At 41.1% G+C, this 7,500-nt stretch overlaps 1 protein-coding gene across 1 annotated transcript in view; it reads left to right on the top strand.

The window, feature by feature from the left end:
• The window catches only part of LOC138982795 (secretin receptor-like), a 123,274-nt gene that overhangs the window by 41,628 nt on the left and 74,146 nt on the right, over positions 1-7,500 (top strand). The window lies entirely within an intron of this gene.

Genomic DNA, 7,500 nt, shown 5'->3' with positions numbered 1-7,500 from the left:
ACAAAGACGGCACAAAGACAAAGTCAAATGTATCGGTACTCACCAACACAAAGACGGCACAAAGACAAAGTCAAATGTATCGGTACTCACCAACACAAAGACAGCACAAAGACAAAGTCAAATGTATCGGTACTCACCAACACAAAGACGGCACAAAGACAAAGTCAAATGTATCGGTACTCGCCAACACAAAGACGGCACAAAGACAAAGTCAAATGTATCGGTACTCGCCAACACAAAGACAGCACAAAGACAAGGTCAAATGTATCGGTACTCGCCAACACAAAGACGGCACAAAGACAAAGTCAAATGTATCGGTACTCACCAACACAATGACGGCACAAAGACAAAGTCAAATGTATCGGTACTCACCAACACAAAGACGGCACAAAGACAAAGTCAAATGTATCGGTACTCACCAACACAAAGACGGCACAAAGACAAAGTCAAATGAATCGGTACTCACCAGCACAAAGACGGCACAAAGACAAAGTCAAATGTATCGGTACTCACCAACACAAAGACGGCACAAAGACAAAGTCAAATGAATCGGTACTCACCAGCACAAAGACAGCACAAAGACAAAGTCAAATGTATCGGTACTCACCAACACAAAGACGGCACAAAGACAAAGTCAAATGAATCGGTACTCACCAGCACAAAGACAGCACAAAGACAAAGTCAAATGTATCGGTACTCACCAACACAAAGACGGCACAAAGACAAAGTCAAATGTATCGGTACTCGCCAACACAAAGACGGCACAAAGACAAAGTCAAATGTATCGGTACTCACCAACACAAAGACGGCACAAAGACAAAGTCAAATGTATCGGTACTCACCAACACAAAGACGGCACAAAGACAAAGTCAAATGTATCGGTACTCACCAACACAAAGACGGCACAAAGACAAAGTCAAATGTATCGGTACTCACCAACACAAAGACAGCACAAAGACAAAGTCAAATGTATCGGTACTCACCAACACAACGACTGCACAAAGACAAAGTCAAATGTATCGGTACTCACCAACACAAAGACAGCACAAAGACAAAGTCAAATGTATCGGTACTCACCAACACAAAGACTGCACAAAGATAAAGTCAAATGTATCGGTACTCACCAACACAAAGACAGCACAAAGACAAAGTCAAATGTATCGGTACTCACCAACACAATGACGGCACAAAGACAAAGTCAAATGTATCGGTACTCACCAACACAAAGACAGCACAAAGACAAAGTCAAATGTATCGGTACTCACCAACACAAAGACAGCACAAAGACAAAGTCAAATGTATCGGTACTCACCAACACAAAGACAAAGTCAAATGTATCGGTACTCACCAACACAAAGACAGCACAAAGACAAAGTCAAATGTATCGGTACTCACCAACACAAAGACGGCACAAAGACAAAGTCAAATGTATCGGTACTCACCAACACAAAGACGGCACAAAGACAAAGTCAAATGTATCGGTACTCACCAACACAAAGACAGCACAAAGACAAAGTCAAATGTATCGGTACTCACCAACACAACGACTGCACAAAGACAAAGTCAAATGTATCGGTACTCACCAACACAAAGACAGCACAAAGACAAAGTCAAATGTATCGGTACTCACCAACACAAAGACTGCACAAAGATAAAGTCAAATGTATCGGTACTCACCAACACAAAGACAGCACAAAGACAAAGTCAAATGTATCGGTACTCACCAACACAATGACGGCACAAAGACAAAGTCAAATGTATCGGTACTCACCAACACAAAGACAGCACAAAGACAAAGTCAAATGTATCGGTACTCACCAACACAAAGACAGCACAAAGACAAAGTCAAATGTATCGGTACTCACCAACACAAAGACAAAGTCAAATGTATCGGTACTCACCAACACAAAGACAGCACAAAGACAAAGTCAAATGTATCGGTACTCACCAACACAAAGACGGCACAAAGACAAAGTCAAATGTATCGGTACTCACCAACACAAAGACGGCACAAAGACAAAGTCAAATGTATCGGTACTCACCAACACAAAGACAGCACAAAGACAAAGTCAAATGTATCGGTACTCACCAACACAAAGACAGCACAAAGACAAAGTCAAATGTATCGGTACTCACCAACACAAAGACGGCACAAAGACAAAGTCAAATGTATCGGTACTCACCAACACAAAGACGGCACAAAGACAAAGTCAAATGTATCGGTACTCACCAACACAAAGACGGCACAAAGACAAAGTCAAATGTATCGGTACTCACCAACACGAAGACGGCACAAAGACAAAGTCAAATGTATCGGTACTCGCCAACACAAAGACGGCACAAAGACAAAGTCAAATGTATCGGTACTCACCAACACAAAGACAGCACAAAGACAAAGTCAAATGTATCGGTACTCACCAACACAAAGACTGCACAAAGACAAAGTCAAATGTATCGGTACTCACCAACACAAAGACGGCACAAAGACAAAGTCAAATGTTCGCCTATGGTAACTTCTACAAAGTCGATTTTTCAAATTTTCACATTTCAAAAACAAACAAATAAAAAAAAACGCGAATCTATAACTGATCTTGGAAGGTCCGCACTCTTGAAACATTCTGCGAATAGTATTAGTACTAGTCGGCCCCTTGCTGTCTAAAAATACAATATATTAAAGCACATTCTATTTTTGTTTTAGATTAAGTTGAATAAGTTCTGAAAACAATTTAAAAAGTTTAAATCAATACATTTAATGTTGGTAATCGGAATTGGGATCGCGTGCTGAAGACATAGAAGACAGAACCGTATATTTGTGTGTGAATTAAGACGTTTTTATTGGGGTTTTTTTGGTTAAAATTTTTTTTTTATGAGGGCGTTCAGCCACTTTGATAAGAGCTTTTTGTGTCTTTCGCTTATTTGAGGTCTTTCTCTTTCTAAAATGTGTCATCCAAATATTTTGTTCCACAGACTGGTAGGGGAGGATGGACTAAGAGAGAAAAGGGGATAAGTGGAGAGGGGGGGGGGGGGGGGGGGGGGGGGGGGGACAGATAAAGGAGACAAAAAAACCACAGACAACGGAAGCAAAAGAAAGAGAATAACAAAAAAGAAAATTGAAAGAAAGAAAGAAAGAGAAAGAGGAAAGGGATATATAGAATGAGAGAGCGAGCGTTTGTGTGTGTGTGTGCGTGTGTGTGTGTGTGTGTGCGTGTGTGTGTGTGTGTGTGTGTGTGTGTGTGTGTGTGTGTGTGTGTGTGTGTGTGTGTGTGTGTGTGTGTGAGCGCGAGCGTTTGTGTGTGTGCATATATCTATCTAATCTTCTATATATATATACGACTAGTGTCTGTGTGTCTGTGTGTCTGTCTGTGCGCGATGCACGGCCAAAGTTCTCGATGGATCTGCTTCAAATTTGGTGGGCTTATTCAGAGAGACCCCGGACACAACCTCATCGATGAGATATTTCAACACGTGCTCTCAGCGCGCAGCGCTGAACCGATTTTGGTTCCACCTGAGCTACCCGGGCCCCCATACCGACACACCAAAGCCAAAGTTCTCGGTGGATCTTTTTCAAATTTGGACACCGTGTTCAGCTACACCCCGGACACAATATCATCGATGAGATATTTCAACACGTGCTCTCAGCGCGCAGCGCTGAACCGATTTTGGTTTTTCTGTTCATTTCACCATTCCCAGTAACTCTTCCTTATCTTCTCCAGTGTTTTGCGTTTATCTCCCTTCCTTCGTGTGGCTTCAATCCATATTCCCGTTTCTACGTTACTATTTTTAGAATGTCACTGCGCTGTCCAGAACGCTTCCCTTGCACCCGTAAGTTGTTCTTACTGTCAAAGTGAAAAGGTCGAATCAATTTATAGCCACGCGAAAAATACACTGTCACCTATCTCTATATATTTATAGATATAGATATACATATATATATATATACGGCTTCTCTGTGTGTGTGTGTGTTTGTGTGTGTGTGTGGGCAAAACCTGTGGATTGTAGAGTTCTGTTTGTGATGGGGTCTAGCGGCTTTTGTCTGTCTGTATGTGCTGGCATTTGAGAAGCCACAACAGATAATGTAGGGCTAAGAAATAAGCTCTAAAATTCTCAATCCCGTTTGACAGGACTTCGCCTTCAAAGGTGATTGTGGTGAACCGCCACGCTGTCTGTCTCTGTCTCGCGATTCACCCCGGCGAATATTCCTCTAGTTATTCATATGCATGTGTGTGTGTGTGTGTGTGTGTGTGTGTGTGTGTGTGTGTGTGTGTGTGTGTGTGTGTGTGTGTGTGTGTGAACGTGAGTGCGAACATGTGTGCGATCGTGTGTGTGAATGAGTGTGTGTGTGTGAGAGCGCGCGCGCGTTTTTGTTTTGTGTTTGTGTGTGTGTGTCTCTTGTGTCCATCTGTCTTTCTTTCCTTCTTTCTTTCTTTCATCCTTTCTTTCTTTCCTTCTTTCTTTCATCCTTTCTTTCTTTCCTTCTTTCTTTCATCCTTTCTTTCTTTCTTACTATTCTTCTTTATGATTCGATGTTTTGGTATACTGGGAATCGAGACGAGATGAGGGCGTGCGCGCGCATGTAGAGCGATTCACAGAAAGCTAATTATGCGCAGATGTTTAATGCGCAGATGTTTAATGACATTTTACACGCGAATTCTAGCAGATAATACCCCCACATGTTTTTTGTGTGTTTGTCATTTTGTTTAATGTCGTTGACATAACGATTGAATGAATGTAGGGATGTCGCTTTTTGCTACCCGTTTGGTGTCCAAAACTTTCTAAAGTCAATGTCAACATACATAGCCTTGAGCATTGTTGTCAGCCGTATTGATAGAATTGACATTTTGTGAAGTATTTTACTTCCATTTTGTGCACAATTTGAAACACGTTTTAAACTTTCAATGACAAAATAAATACGAGCGATTTTACATCCCTGGTTTGCATGGGGTAGTGTGTCTGTTTCAAATGTTAGACAGCTAGAGACGCCCACACGTTTCGTAAGTAAATTTACTTGCATTATGCATGATCCATTGCTTTTGAAAATGTAACGAATCATTTTTTACTCAGATTTATTTTTAAAGTGAAACGGTACATTTGGCTATTTTCCTAAGCAAACATAAATTGTAAATAAAACAATCACTAATTTGTATTGTGAATTTCACGTGCATTTCTACACTAGCAAACTCTTATGTGTCCGACACATTTTGCGTGTTCTAGTACTGTACATTCACATACAAAATAAATCTATACAGTCTGTCTGTGGAATAAAACATCTGAAGAAAAAACCTATGGGCTATAAAATGGTTTTGCTTTTGAGAGAAATAATTCTTTTACAGTTTGTCACTTTGTATTCATTTCTTTTAATATCAGAGGCAGACGTGGGATTTCCGAAAACATAAAGGTCACAATAGCTGATTAAGACTTTAAATGTTACTTATATCACTTTTTCTCTCAAATACCAAGAAAATCCGTTTAATGAAAATTAGGTCCATTTAGCTTGTGTAACTGTCTCGATCACAACGTCTACGCCAGCCTATGATTTACTAGTCCTGGTGAGAGAAAAAAAAACCGCAAGGCGTTGTTTCATTCTGTGAGGCCCACATATTGACAAAATGTATCGATTTAGCTTTTACCACTTGTTTTCTCTTTGCCTTATACAAAGCCGTAGCTTTTACACCGCCAACACTAACCATGGAGGCGGAAGCTCGACATGGATTTCATGAATTTACACTTTTTGCAAAAACCTTCGAGAACATAAACCGGTCAACATAGAAAACACTTTATGGACCGTACCATAATTATGTAGGTAAAAGGCTCAAACAGTCATTTAGTGTAACTGTGCTTGTAGTTCACATGGTAAACTGACGCAGTTTCCTCATCAGCTAATTGAAATTGTGCGGACTGAGAATGTTCTGTTCGCACAATGACCAAAGCTATGATAATGTGTGCAACCATCATTGTTTGAAAAAGAAACAAACTTTGTGGAAAAGGCTCTCTGTACCTCTTTACAAATGAATTACATTTTGTTTGTGATGCTGTGTGTTTGTTGTTGTTGTCTTACTGTTCTTATTTGTTCTTATTTGGTCGTTTTCACTTCTGCTGCTTGTTGTTGCTGCTGTTTGTTGTTGTTGCTACTACTGTTGTTGTTATTGTTGTTGTCTTCTGCTAATCCTTCCTCGTTCGGTACTTTTGTAAACTCATAGACTTCGAGCGGAAAAAAACACTGATGATTTTACGAAACAAACATCGCACAACTGATGTGTGTACACTGGAATTCTTTCAGAATATTGTCGTATACTCTAACGCATTTCAAGAACACTAATCTAGGTACGACAGAAAATATCTAGTGTTTTCTGAAAACAGAAGAAACAGCTTGGTTGGTGTCTAATCCCATTTAGTTTGGTCTTCAAGGTTTGATACCCCAATCTGCAAAGATTGTTTTGTGGCAGAGTTGACGTAACTTATGAAATCTGCCTTTCACTTTACCCTCGACGGGCGCAGTGGCGTGGTGGTAAGACGTCAGCCTCCTAATCGGGAGGTCGTGAGTTCGAATCCTGGTCACTGCCGCCTGGTGGGTTAAGAGTGGAGATTTTTCCGATCTCCCAGGTCAATATATGTGCAGACCTGCTAGTGACTTAACCCCCTTCGTGTGTATACGCAAGCACAAGACCATGTGCGCACGGAAAAGATCATGTAATTCATGTCGGAGTTCGGTGGGTTATGAAAACACGAAAATACCCAGCATGCCTACTCAACGAAAGCGGAGTGAAGCTGACTATGCTCTCAGAGTATAGTGTGGGGAACCCAAATGGGCAAACGAGCTCACACGAAACCAGAACATTCTGGAACGCTGAAGAAGAAGAACTTTACTCTCCAAAATTCCTCCCCTTGTTGTTTACACATGGGATGTCAAGCAATGGACTACACAAGGTTGTCTTGGACATACTGCTATTATCCCTTTGGCAATGAAGCCTTTTGACCTCAACTTCGGCCTCTGTCTGCCTCTTTCTCTCTGTCACAGTCTCGCTTTGTGCGTGTGCGTGTGTGTGTGTGTTCGAGAATTGCTTCAAAACCTTTGAAAACAAGTACCATATGATCATGTATTTATTCACATATCTCGTGAAGAATCAAACACTTATCAATTTTTAAGACGCTCCCTTTCATGCGCTTTATCTCGCTCCCTCTGCCTGTCTGTCCTTTTCGCCCCCCACCCACCCCACCCCTCCGCTTTTTTTGCTCTTAGTTCCAGAGGACACCACCCAAAACGCATTTTTCACATTTATGGCGTATCATGTTATTAAAAGCTACCATCACTAGGCCACCCATTTGAAAAGCAAATCACAAAAGAACTTGAATCATACGAATAAACATCGTAAATTGCCGTCTCATCGTATTTACACAACAAACCTCACAGCAGCAGCTCCGACCCGAAAGGTACGCTCCTATAATTCCCATCTTATCACCGTGACATATTGACCGTGGCGCTAAATCGTGCAGCGAAGGCAA

Source organism: Littorina saxatilis, linkage group LG12 (assembly GCF_037325665.1).
Source record: "Littorina saxatilis isolate snail1 linkage group LG12, US_GU_Lsax_2.0, whole genome shotgun sequence".
In the NCBI taxonomy this organism is placed as follows: domain Eukaryota; kingdom Metazoa; phylum Mollusca; class Gastropoda; order Littorinimorpha; family Littorinidae; genus Littorina; species Littorina saxatilis.
The sequence above is the reverse complement of the archived record's forward strand: the minus strand, read 5'-3'. Positions and strand labels throughout refer to the sequence as shown.